This window comes from Aethalodelphis obliquidens, unplaced genomic scaffold, assembly GCF_003676395.1.
Source record: "Aethalodelphis obliquidens isolate GAN/ISIS:26980383/991018 unplaced genomic scaffold, ASM367639v1 scaffold31, whole genome shotgun sequence".
Lineage (NCBI taxonomy): Eukaryota > Metazoa > Chordata > Mammalia > Artiodactyla > Delphinidae > Aethalodelphis > Aethalodelphis obliquidens.
In genome coordinates, this window is record NW_020837975.1 from 21,700,952 (window position 1) to 21,713,902 (window position 12,951).

Sequence of the window (12,951 nt, forward strand, 5' to 3'; positions counted from 1 at the left end):
CCCCCCCCCTTTTTTTTTTTTGGCGGTACACGGGCCTCACTGTTGTGGCCTCTCCCGTTGCAGAGCGCAGGCTCAGCGGCCATGGCTCACAGGCCCAGCCGCTCTGCGGCATGTGGGATCTTCCCGGACCGGGGCATGAACCCGTGTCCCCTACGTCGGCAGGCGGACTCTCAACCACTGCGCCAACTTGCCTTTCTAACCTTTCTTTCCACTTCTGCCCTATTAGCTTCAGGCAACTGGGCTACTTGCTTTAATGCCCAATGATTCACTTGTTTGCTCTCCAAACTCCCTCTCCTAGAATGCCCACCCTCTGACCTCTGTGCGCCCATAAGATTCCTCTATGACGGGTAAAGTGAAATTCAAATATTGATTCAGTTCTGTTTCATTCAATCCAATCATCTCTTTGATGGGGCCTGACATCCTTGAAGGCCCTTAGAGCCGACACACCCCCATGTCCACAGAGGCCCTTCCTGAAAGTGTAGTTAGCAGCCAGGTAGGTGAGATGAGATTTAAATCCACTTCCTCAGTTTGGGATGGGCCCCAGGTTATCAGATTTCATTGTTTTAGTTATTACTTCAAGTAACCAAAGCCAAAATCAATCACCTCAAAGCCAAGGACCCTCTTTGGAAGGTGGTGGGAAGGGAAGTTCCCACATGAGAATATGGTAACAAGGGGTCCAGACTAGCTGGCAGTCATCTTGCAAAATCAGCCTATGGACATAACCAACATCTGAGGAGACTTCAGAGAAACAGAGCAAAAGTTCTGCCTATGGGACTTTTCAGGTCAGATGGTCATTTAAGCCCATCTGCATTGGGTTTTCTGTCTCTTGCACGAAAAACAGGCCCATAAGTGCTAGGCACTGATACATCTAACATGGTGAGCTCTGCCATAAAGCTTTCCCAGAAACAGTGAGACAAGCCCCCTGGAAATCTGCTTCTGATACCCTTCTAGTAGAAGGTGCAGATTAAGTATGGGTATAAAAGGATTAAAGTTGTAAACTCATTCAGGAAGCCCTTTGGAGTCAGAAACTGTCCTTCAGCTTTGTATACAACCTCTTCCCCCAAGACACACACACACAGTACACACTCAGTAACTGACAAGTCAATTAATTAATAAAGAGAGTAAATCAAATGTGGGCTAAAAGGAAGGAACAGACTTGACACAGATTTAAAAATGGCAAATTGTTAATCTTGGATGGCTCGAAGATGGACCTTTAATCATGAGGTTAGAGTTTTAAGTTACAGAGTAACAGAGTTACATAAAGGGCAGAGCCCACTGACCAAATCCTCCCAGCAGCAAGGACAGAGGAAGGAGCATGTATGTTACAGAAGACAGAGCTATGTGATTTGGACAAGTCACTTGGCATCTCTAGGCCTTAGTTCTCAATTCTTTATAAAAGAGGTAGGGGATAGCGCTTCTCACAGGGAGGCTGTAAGAATTATGTACGGAAAGCAACTATTAATAGGAAGGTGCTCACATCAGTAATACCTGAAACTGAATGCATGCAAAGACAGACCTATTTTGGGAACTAACTAATGGAAAGATTATCCCATCAGTAAAAGAGTTGGTAGGCATAAAGAGGTATTAGACTTAATTACAAATTTTCTTAGGGGAAGAAAGAAATAAAACCATCACTCACACTCTCTACTATCTACTTAGGCATCAAAGTCACCCTAAAGGAAAGTAAACAGTTTTGCCTTGATTTGTATAATTCAAGTTGGAAATAAGACACCCAAGTACCGATACTCACTCCTACAAACAGGAGGGCAATCAACCGTTATGCTAAGAGGAAAAGAGCGGGCAGTGGAAAAAAGATCCTTGCAGACATCCAAAAATTAAGAATTCTGACACCCCTCCCGCACAAAAAAGAAAAAGGAAGCTCAGTCGATCCCAGGGAAGGAGATAACTCACCTCATTTTCAAAAGTGACTTTGCAGGAATGCTGGCATTAGTGTCTGTGAAAACCTAGTTTTGAATATTTTCCCAGTTACTTGAGATTCTCCAGCTGTCCTTGGCCACATCCCCTAAACCTCACTTCCCCTTCCCCAAGAAGAAAAATAAGTGAAGAAGAAACATTTATCAAACCACTATTTGGCAAGCCCCATGCTGGGCACTTTCAACTGTGTCATCTCTTGGAATCCCTAACAATTCTGCAACGTGAAACCTGTGGACAGACGAGGAAATTGAGTCAAGAGGGTGAGGACAGTGTCTGAAGTTATGATGTATTTTTCTTGAAAAAAAATCTGGCCATCAAATCTTAATACACTTTCTACGTTCACTTTTCAGCCCAGTTCTGTTCTATATTCTGTAAAATTAACCATCTGTAACCATCAATAACACTCTCCCTTTTGTCTTCAGTTAGAAACAGAAAAGAAATACAAAAAAGAGGAACTGTACAGAAAAAATTCCTGGCAATGAGAAGTTATAATCTGGGGTCAGAATCTAAAAGGGACGTGAGTGACATTTCTCTTTCAAGTACGGAGCTTTCCTTGGAGAATCCCAGGCAGCTTCCGAACGAACTAAAAAAGTGATCCGCTTATCCCTAACTGCAGACGGAAAGTTAAAGTGTTCGTCCACAGATAGGCTGTGTCCCTATCTGAGATTATGCACCGAACGCTGTTGGCTGAGAGGTGGTGCGAGCAAAACAAGTGCACACCAACAGGTTATCTACGGAATGGTTAGGCGAACAAGTTACAAAACCTAACAAGCAACGTTAGCTCTTCCGTCCTACCCTATAAAGAAAGCACTTCCTGCCACGGGGCCCGCTATTAAAGAATTAAGGCTGCTCGCTCCCCACTATTCTCCCGCCGCATGCCTAGGTTCCGCAGCCCAGCTCACAAGTCATGCACTGGATTCTTCCATACGGGACTCCTCACCCCTCACCCCAAAGTGGGCCAAATGCATTATCCAATTTGCAATCAAGAAGCCAGGAGCTGAGCTGAACTACAATCGTGAGCAGGGAAACCATCAACCTAAAAGTGCAAGGGCACGGAACGGTTGCAAGACACAGTTTAAAAGAACAAGCCTTGCTCCAGGCACGACTCCCTCCACCCCGAGGCGGGCGTGCAGACAGCGGGGATGGGGTGGGGGCCGAGTCTTATTGCGTGTACACTGTAAAAGAGCCTTTTCCTTGCCACTCGCAGCAGACGCGACCCCAGGGCTTCCCCGGCCGGCCCCGCGCTCAGACTCCAGTTAGGGTCTCCCAGGTGGCTCTCCAGTCCCCTCCCCCGCGCTTCCCCACCGGCCTCCCCGAGGATCCGCGGGCTACAGTTATCTGGTTTTAATAAAAACCGAAGCGTTCCCGGGCTAGCGGGCTCCCACTCCGAGGGGCAGAGGCGGGAGGGTAAGAAAGAAAAGGAAAGGCCAGAGGCGCCGCGCACCGACCCGCGCATTGCGACCCCGTGGCAGCTCTCCCAGCTCCCTCGGGTTTTGTTCTCCCCTGAGGAAGCGCGATCGCTCTCGGGGCTCTTCCCCGGACCTCCGGCCGCGCCTTCATCCCGCCCGGGCGGGCAGACCCGAGAGCAAGAGCCCACCCGCCCCACTTCCCGTCGGCGCGCCGGGTGCGTTCCCGCCGCGCCCGTCAGCGTGCACACCGCCCGCCGACTGCTTCCACCGCCGAACAGGTGAGACAGCATCGCGCGTAAACTCCTGAGACGCCCGCACAGCTCTCACCCCGCCCGCCATCGCGCCCGGGAGCAGGCCAGCGACCCCGGAGCTGCCGAACTTCTCTGCCACGCGGGCGCAGCGCGGGCCGAGCCGGCAGTCGCTCGTGCGCACCGGGCTCAGGACCCAATGGTGGGTCGCAACCCTCGGTCCCGGCCGCGCGCCGGCGCGGGTGTCATGGCCGAGCGGCGGCCAGGCGAAGTTTCCTGGAGCCGCCCGCTTACCTCTTAGGCCGAGGGTGGCTGCGGCTCCAAGAAGTGGCGAGGCGGCGGCGGCAGCGCCCGGGGCCAGCCGAGCCAGGAGGAGGCGGGAGGGAGTGCCGGGCCAGCAGCAGCCGCCGGGATGGGAAGAGGAAGGCTCCGGGTATCTACAATCTGAACGTGGGCTGACCGTGACGTCACAATGGCGCGGCCAGCCAATCGCCGCCGGGAGGCCGAATCAAGCGCTATGATGTCATGCGGCTCCGGAGCCAATCGCGAGACAATAGAACTTTCGTGATTGTAAATTCCAGAATCCGACGCAGTGGGGAACCGTGGTCTGGGTTGGTCCCCTCCGGTTCACGTGTCTCTGGGCAATTTTATCCCCTTTCTTCCTAATAAGCCTGCGTGGAACGCAGAGCCTGCGCAATAGCACCAGTGAAGTTCCCGATGCCCTGAACTCTGATTCTTTTAGTGCCAGGCGTGGCGAGGTTGTGTGGCCGCGTTTGGACAGCAGAAACCCACTCTGCAGTCTCCTCGCGGGTTCTGGAAGGGAGCCAGTTCTTCTTGGTTTTGGATGATAGGGTTAAATGCCTGCGGAGATCACCGGCGCGAACAAGATAAGGCAACAACAAAAAAGCGCTCAAAACTGATGCTATAGCTTAACTCCTGGTGGGTAGATTTACCGTGATTTTTCTTAGGGATTCTGATTTTCCCTTAGTGATCACTACCAACTCCATCTCTCCTCAAGACTTTTTGTAGAAGGAGAAAATGTGGTGGAGTAAGTGACGTCTTTTCAGCTAGACAGGTTTAAGCACATAAGACAAAGTGCTTTGTGCTCAGGGCACAAGTGGAAGATCCTTGCTGTTTTTCATTGATATTTGGATAACTTAAGGCCTTCATCATCCTAGTATCCTATGCTTTCCCCATATCCAGCCCCAGAAATTAAGCCTTTCTCCCAGTGCCCTCTGGCTGTATTTCTATTACCTCATGCCCACGGACCCAACATGGTCAACTGTTTAATGTAGGCAAGTTTATTCATTTACGTATTTACAATGTTTATCATGTGCCAGCCGTTCCAGGACCTCGGCCATTGCCCATTGCCTTAAGAATACAGGTGTACAAACTATATACAAATGAGATAATGTAAACATAAACAAATAACAAGATTTTTAACAGTCGATTGCCATTCAACTCCACAAACACTGACTTCAGTTTGACAGATACTATGCTAGGTGTTAGAAATAAAAAACTGCAAGGATCCCCTCCCCCTGTGAAATGATATAGTCAGGAAACAACTACCATGCAGAATGGTAAACACTACGATGGAAACCAAGATAAGGAGATTAATGAAGAACTGTCTGTCAAGGGGCGGGTGAAAAGCATATGCCAGAGGCCTAGAAGAGTTGGGCAAATGTATCTCCTTTATTCTTCACTTTTCTGCCCGAAGTTCAAGGCCAGAGCTGGTTCAGCTCTTCATCACCCTAACAAGTTCTATCCTTCCAGGTTTTAAAAGTTTCAAATTTAACTTGATATTCCAAAAATCTCCAGTTTTACCCAGACACAATTGTTTTTGCTGTGTTCACCTATCAAAATGTTTCGGCCATACTACCAAAATATCTGTATTTATTTTTAATTATGGACTTATATAACTGTCAAGTCATACATTAAATATTAAATAACTTTTCGTATTTTAAGAGAAAAGTAAACACAAATTTCTATTATTTTATTCCTAGCCTTCAAAGGACGCCTTTTGGGCTTCCCTGGTGGCGCAGTGGTTGAGAGTCCACCTGCCGATGCAGGGGACACGGGTTCGTGCCCTGGTCCGGGAAGATCCCACAGGCCGCGGAGCGGCTGGGCCTGTGAGCCATGGCCGCTGAGCCTGCGCGTCCGGAGCCTGTGCTCTGCAACCGGAGAGGCCACAACAGTGAGGGGCCCGCGTACCGCAAAAAAAACAAAAATAAAAACAAAGGACGCCTTTTCATATGCCCTTGACAGATATGCCTTAGTTATTGTCTGTGTATCTTGGTTTCCATTAGAGCATTTTTCACTCTGCATTGTAGTTTCCTGACTGTCCCATCTTGTTCAATCCATGGGTTGCTTGTACCTTCACTTTAAAGAGCCCTGGCGTTAGATTGTAAACCCCATTGGAGGGAGAACCATGTTGAATTTTGCTCATTATTTATCCCCAGATCTTACTACAGTCCCTGATATATAATAAGAGCTTAGTAAATATGTTTTGAATAAGTGTGTGAGCTCTTACTCCCCCTCACCATCATCACACTGGTGCTTCCATTTTCTGCTCTAGAACTCCAACCCTCTGTCAGATAGTTATGTCCCAGGACTATTGACTCCTCTCAAACCTAAGTTAGTAAGGTCATGTTCTCATTCTTTACCCATCCAGAGACTTAGGGTTCCCAATACATATATGATTTAGGGAGAAATTTCTGTCCCCCAGACAACTCATCTTAACCCTGCAGTGTAAACTGACTACCATGACTTCAGTATGAGTTACTCCATATGGCAACACCATCGCATTCATGGATAAAGTTGCAAGAAATGACTCTTCAACTTAACTGTGGGTATTTTTTTTCAAAATAGATCAAGAGAATGCCTAGGATTCCATGCCGGGGTTCAAGGAAAGTGTGTTACTGAGTGTCAGAATCAAATTCCTGGCCAGTTGGGTTCTAGACCCTGTGCTGGAGCCATCCCAATCCTTACAACCAGCCTGTCAAAAATGAACCCAAGGGGCTTCCCTGGTGGCGCAGTGGTTGAGAGTCCGCCTGCCGATGCAGGGGACACGGGTTCGTGCCCCAGTCCAGGAAGATCCCACATGCTGTGGAGCGGCTGGGCCCATGAGCCATGGCCGCTGAGCCTGCGCGTCCGGAGCCTGTGCTCCGCAACGGGAGAGGCCACAACAGTGAGAGGCCCGCGTACCGCAAAAAAAGAACCCAAGTAGGTGCAGTACACAGCCCTGTAGCTCTTGCTTGTTTCCCTATAGCAGTGGTCCCCAGCTTTTTGGCACCAGGGACCAGTTTCATGGAAGACAATTTTTCCACAGACCAGGGTAGTGGGTGGGGGCATGATGGTTTCGGGATGATTCAAGCACGTTACATCTATTGTGCACTTTATTTCTATTATTATTACATTGTAATATATAATGAAATAATGATACAACTCACCATGATGCAGAATCAGTGGGAGCCCTGAGCTTGTTTTCACTTGCCACTCACTGATAGGGTTTTGCTATGAGTCTGCAAACAATTGATTTATTGTGGTCTCTGTGCAGTCAAACCTCTCTGCTAATGATAATCTGTATTTGCAGCCGCTCCCCAGTGCTGGCATCTCCACCTCAGCTCCACCTCAGATCATCAGGCGTTAGATTCTCATAAGGAGCGCGCAGCCTAGATCCCTCACGTGTGCAGTTCACAGTAGGATTTGCACTCCTATGAGAACCTAATGCCGCACTTGATCTGACAGGAGGTGGAGCTCAGGCGGTAAGGCGAGCGATGGGGAGCTTCTCTCGCTCACCCACTGCTCACCTCCTTCTGTGTGGCCCAGTTCCTAACAGGCCACAGACTGGTACCAGTCTGTGGCCCGGGGGTTGGGGACCCCTGCCCTATGGCATCCATGGTAGTCCCCTGAGAAGTGATTGTTGAATTATCTTCACATAATAGTTAACTATTTTATTTCTTCTCCTCTCCCTCCTCCTGCTTTTCTTTCTTTCTTTTTAAATTCTGGCAGCATTCTCCCTTCTGTGATCCCAGGTCTCCTCCAACCATACACTTCCAACTGTATCAGAAGGTTGCTTCAGTATTAAGAAATATTGGGAGATTTGTTCTATTGTTGTAGCATCTGAAGTTGAATTAAGAAATATGATTGACAGTTTCATTAGAATGCTGTTCTAATGAGTGCTGTTTGATTTAAAGATGAAATACTACATGTGCTTAGGAGGTATTTGCACAACCCAATGAAACCTCTCTTTTGAGATAAAATACAAGCCTATGTTTGCCTCTGGACATTTGAATGTTGATTAAAATATAAACCAAGTATAAGCTAGTTTATGCTAAGGGTAACACTATTCAGTCTCTGCCTTTTGTTTTTCCTCCCCGTGATCTTACTTTTTTCTTCTTTTCTAATTTGTGTTTTCTGTTATCTTGTTGCCAGGGGCTCCCATTGGCCTGGCTTGTCTTGCTGGAGAGAGAGAGAGATGAAAAGGCAGTTTTCTTTCCTCCTCAGACCTTGGGGTTTGTTCCATGCTTCCTTTGTTACTTTGCTGCTACTCCTCCTTGTTGCTGGTCAACATGTAACCAGGTTTATCTCTATTCCTGTCCTTGAGTGTTCATCCTAATGGATGTGAGCTACTGAAAGGCACTGCCCATGCCTGTCTACGATGTTGTTTTCCCAATGGCTAGCAGAACCTCTGGTAAATAGCGGATGCTCATAAATATCTACTGAATGAGTGAACAATTTGACCTGTTTCTGGATTCTCTGGTCTTTTCTTCTCCACTTCCTTTTATAGTCTTTAGTACTCTATCTGGGAGCAACTGGGCAATGAAAGGCATCTGTGTCCTCACTTCCCTCTATCTATATTACTTCCTAGGTGTATTATCACCCCCCTTTTATGGCTTTGGATTCCATCTACAATCTGCTGACTCCCAAATGTATTTCTCCAGCCCAAACTTTTCCCCTGAATTCCAGACTTATATACTTAACTGCCTATTAATGACTCCTCCTCTTGGGTGTCTGTCTAAAAGGCATCTCAGACTGAGGATAAAAAGTGAACTCTTGATTTTTTTCCCCAGACCTGCACCCTCTGTGGTGTTCTCAAGGCAAACACCTTAGAGTTATGTTTAACTCCTCTTTCTTTCACATCCTATCTTCATGCATCAGCAAAATCCTGCCTAGTCCATCGTCAGAGCATATCTAGAATCTGTTTACTTTTCACCCTCCTTATGACAGCCACTGGTTTAAGTCACTATCAGCTGTCTCCCAGAATTTTGCAATAGTCTCCAACTTGACCTCTACTTCTGTGTTTTCCTCCTACAGTCTATTCACAACCCAGCAGCCTGAGCAATCTTCTTAAAACCAATGCCAGATTAAGTCACTTAAAACAATCTATCAAACTCTTAACTCAGTAAAAGTCAAAACCCTTAAAACAACATATAAGACCTTTGTCATTTCTTGGACCTTCTAAAGCTACTCTGTCTTCCACCTGCAACGGCCTCCTTCTTATTCCTTGAGCACACTAAGCACTAGAATTGCCTCAGGGCCTTTGCACTTACTCTCCCCCATGCCTAGAATAATCTAACCCAGAAATCTCCAAGGCTTATACCCTTGTTTCACTCTGATCTCTATAAATGTCATCTTTTGGGGAGTTCTCCTTGATCACTATCTAAATTTGTAACATCTCCCTCCTTGCCTTCCTTTTACTCTGCTTTATTTTTCTCCTTAGCACTTATCACTGTCAGACATACTAGAGATTCACTTTAAAATTATTTGTTTATTTATTTGGCTGTTCTGGGACTTAGTTGTGGCACGTGGGATCTTTGTTGCCGCGTGCGGGATCTTTAGTTGGGGCATGAGGGCTCTTAGTTGCGGCATGCATGCGGGATCTAGTTCCCCGACCAGGGATCAAACCCAGGCCCCCTGCTTTGGGAGCATGAATTCTTAACCACTGTACCACCAGGGAAGTCCCTATAGGCTCACTTTTAATCTTTGTTTATTCTCATCCCCCTGTTAACTCACCGAGGGCACAGACTGTTCTGTTCACCACTACTTGAAACCCCAGCACCTGGAACATTGCCTGGCACCTGGTAGGAGCTCAGTCAGTACTTATTAAATGGATAAATTAATGAACAAATGAATGGAAAATTGAAATGCAGATCAGTAAGATATGCTTTTACTAGGAACCCCTTGGCCAAAAATTAAGTCTAAGAGAAAGAAAATAACAACTATAATAATTTAAAAAATTACTATCGATGGGTAATATTTTTCTGTTCCCCATTAATGATAGTTTTTCCTGCCACCTTTCTGAAATGTTAAAATCTGAAAAGTTAACACACTCCAAGAGAATACTTAACCTTTCTAAAGTGCTATAAAAGAAGAAAGACTATAACTATGGTTACGATGAAAAAGACATACCATTGTCTTAAATTGGTATGAATTCGGGATGTCTTACTCTTCTATAAATGCATCAGTTACCTTTTTTTAAAAATTAATTAATTTGTTTTTGGCTGTGTTGGGTCTTCGTTGCTGCGTGCGGGCTTTCTCTAGTTGAGTGGGTGCTACTCTTCATTGTGGTTCTCGGGCTTCTCATTGCAGTGGCTTCTCTTGTTGCAGAGCACGGGTTCTAGGTGCGCGGGCTTCAGTAGTTGTGGCAGGCGGGCTCAGTAGTTGTGGCTCGCGGGCTCTAGAGCACAGGCTCAGTAGTTGTGGCGCACGGGCTTAGTCGCTCCGCGGCATGTGGGGTCTTCCCGGACCAGGGCTCGAACCCATGTCCCCTGCACTGGCAGGTGGATTCTTAACCACTGCGCCACCTGGGAAGTCCTGCATCAGTTATCTTGAATATCAAGCACTTTCTCTTGAAATAGAGACTGTTACATTTATTTAGATGATAAGTCAAATTTGGCACCAGTTCTTTTTCTTTTTACTACTTATAAATTTCTAAAGCCTTTCCCAATACACTCTCCTTTTATCCTTTCAGCACTATAATGAGATGAGAAAATTGAGCCACAGAAGGGTTAAGTGACATCGCAAGGCTACAAAGCCAGTAAGTGAAAAATTAAGATTGAATTCAGGTCTCAGTCCTCAACCTCTTTACGGGCTGAGCTTTGTCAAAGGTAAGATCTTAAATCAGAAGAGCTTCTCAATGTGTCTTTTACTTTGCTGGTTATCGAAAGAGAAATTTCTCAATTGATATATTTCATTCTATAACATACGAAGGAGCTAAAGAATTCTAGGAAGTAGACAAAAGCAGATGATAACCGAAATTCTGGCTAAAAGCTATGTGCAACTGGCAAGGAGTAGTGACATGGTTCTGTTGTTAAGAACATGCTTGTGTGGACTACGTCCTGGTCGAGCAGTGTGTTCTATAAGTGCTCTGGATGATTTTGGAGTTGGTGATATAGCACAGAATATGCTTTGCCCTAATGCTGTTATTTATGAAACAAGTTTTCCAAATATTAGCCATAATTGGTTTAATTATTCTAGGTTATGTGATGTATTAGTTATATGCATAACGTGTCATAAAACGCCTTGCTTTTGTACACCTGCAATTTATTTTATTTTATTTATGTTTGGCTGTGTTGGGTCTTCATTGCTCTGCGCAGGCTTTCTCCAGTCGAGGCGAGCAGTGGCTTCTCTTGTTGCAGTGCGCAGGCCTCTCATTGTGGTGGCTTCTCTTGTTGTGGAGCGCGGGCTTGAGGTGCACGGGCTTCAGTACTTGTGGCTCATGGGCTCTAGAGCAGAGGCTCAGTAGTTGTGGTGCACGGGCTTAGTAGCTCCACGGCATGTGGGATCTTCCCAGACTAGGGCTCGAACCTGTGTCCCTTGCATTGGCAGGCGGATTCTTAACCACTGAACCACCAGGGAAGCCCTGTACACCTGCAATATTAGACATTCTATATTACATGTCAAAAACTGGCGGTGCCATTTCTTTTCACAATCTCAAATTCCCTTTTTGCTGAGAGTAAATGTGGCATCTTAAGTGTCAAGTGAAATCTACAAGTGTATGTTGCAGTTCTATTATTTCTGCAAACTATTGCTTGGCATGTGTTGGTGAAGCACACTTATTTTTTTTTGAAATTCATATATTCCCTGATGTCAGGTTCACTCAGTCAATTCTCTTTCAGGTTTAATAGCTTTATAGTATTGTCTTCCAATCTGAATGATTAAATAATGCACTGCCCTCCATCAGATGTATTTCAACAGAATGGACGCAGGTATACAACTTAAAAAGCTGTCAGATATCCCACGCTTCCACTGCAGGGGGCAGGGGTTCGATCCCTGATCCAGGAACTAGGATCCCACATGCTGCATGTGCGGCCAGAAAAACAAAAGAAACAAAAAACAAAAACTGGGGCTTCCCTGGTGGCGCAGTGGTTAAGAATCTGCCAGCCAATGCAGGGGACACGGGTTCGAGCCCTGGTCTGGGAAGATCCCACATGCCGCGGAGCAACTAAGCCCGTGAGCCACAACTACCGAGCCTGCGCGTCTGGAGCCTGTGCTCCACAACAAGAGAGGCCACGACAGTAAGAGGCCCGTGCATAGCGATGAAGAGTGGCCCCCGCTCACCGCAACTGGAGAAAGCCCTTGCACAGAAACGAAGACCCAACACAGCCAAAAATAAATATAAATAAATCAATTAAAAAAAAACTGTCAGATACCCTATACACATAAAATTGCTTAAAGTCTAGCAAGTTAAAAGTACAATAATATGTTATTACCTGTGCATTTTGCTAATCAGGAAGATTAACTTCTACATAGTCTTTTTTTGTTGTTGTTGTTGTTTTTTGTTTGTTTTTGCGGTACGCGGGCCTCTCACTGTTGTGGCCTCTCACGTTGCGGAGCACAGGCTCCGGACGCGCAGACTCAGCGGCCACGGCTCACGGGCCCAGCCGCTCCGCGGCATGTGGGATCTTCCCAGACCGGGGCACGAACCCACGTCCTCTGCATCGGCAGGTGGACTCTCAACCACTGCGCCACCAGGGAAGCCCCCAGTCTTTTTTTGTTTTTTGAGAAGATGTTGGGGGTAGGAGTTTATTAATTTATTTATTTTTGCTGTGTTGTATCTTTGTTTCTGGGCGAGGGCTTTAGTTGTGGCGAGTGGGGGCCACTCTTCATCACGGTGCGCGGGCCTCTATCGCGGCCTCTCTTGTTGCGGAGCACAGGCTCCAGACACGCAGGCTCAGGAGTTGTGGCTCACGGGCCTATTTGCTCTGCGGCGTGTCGGATCCTCCTAGACCAGGGCTCGAACCCGTGTCCCCTGCATTAGCAGGCAGATTCTCAACCACTGTGCCACCAGGGAAGCCCTCTACATAGTCTTAATTTATATGTTGTCTTTTCATTTTTCTCTCCACCTCCTCCTACCC

The 12,951-nt window shown here is 46.7% G+C and overlaps 1 protein-coding gene across 3 annotated transcripts in view; it reads right to left on the reverse strand.

Moving 5' to 3' along the window:
- The window catches only part of ELOVL5 (ELOVL fatty acid elongase 5), a 70,224-nt gene extending 65,988 nt beyond the window's left edge, over nt 1–4,236 (reverse strand). The window contains exon 1 of one of the 3 annotated variants that reach the window (XM_027127511.1): nt 3,887–4,236. The gene's annotated coding sequence lies outside the window, so the exon portion shown is untranslated. Of the gene's footprint in view, nt 1–1,911; nt 2,686–3,671; nt 3,695–3,886 lie in introns of those variants that run through there. The other 2 variants (XM_027127515.1, XM_027127512.1) reach the window with 2 other exon arrangements.
- Nucleotides 4,237–12,951: the final 8,715 nt, after the last annotated feature.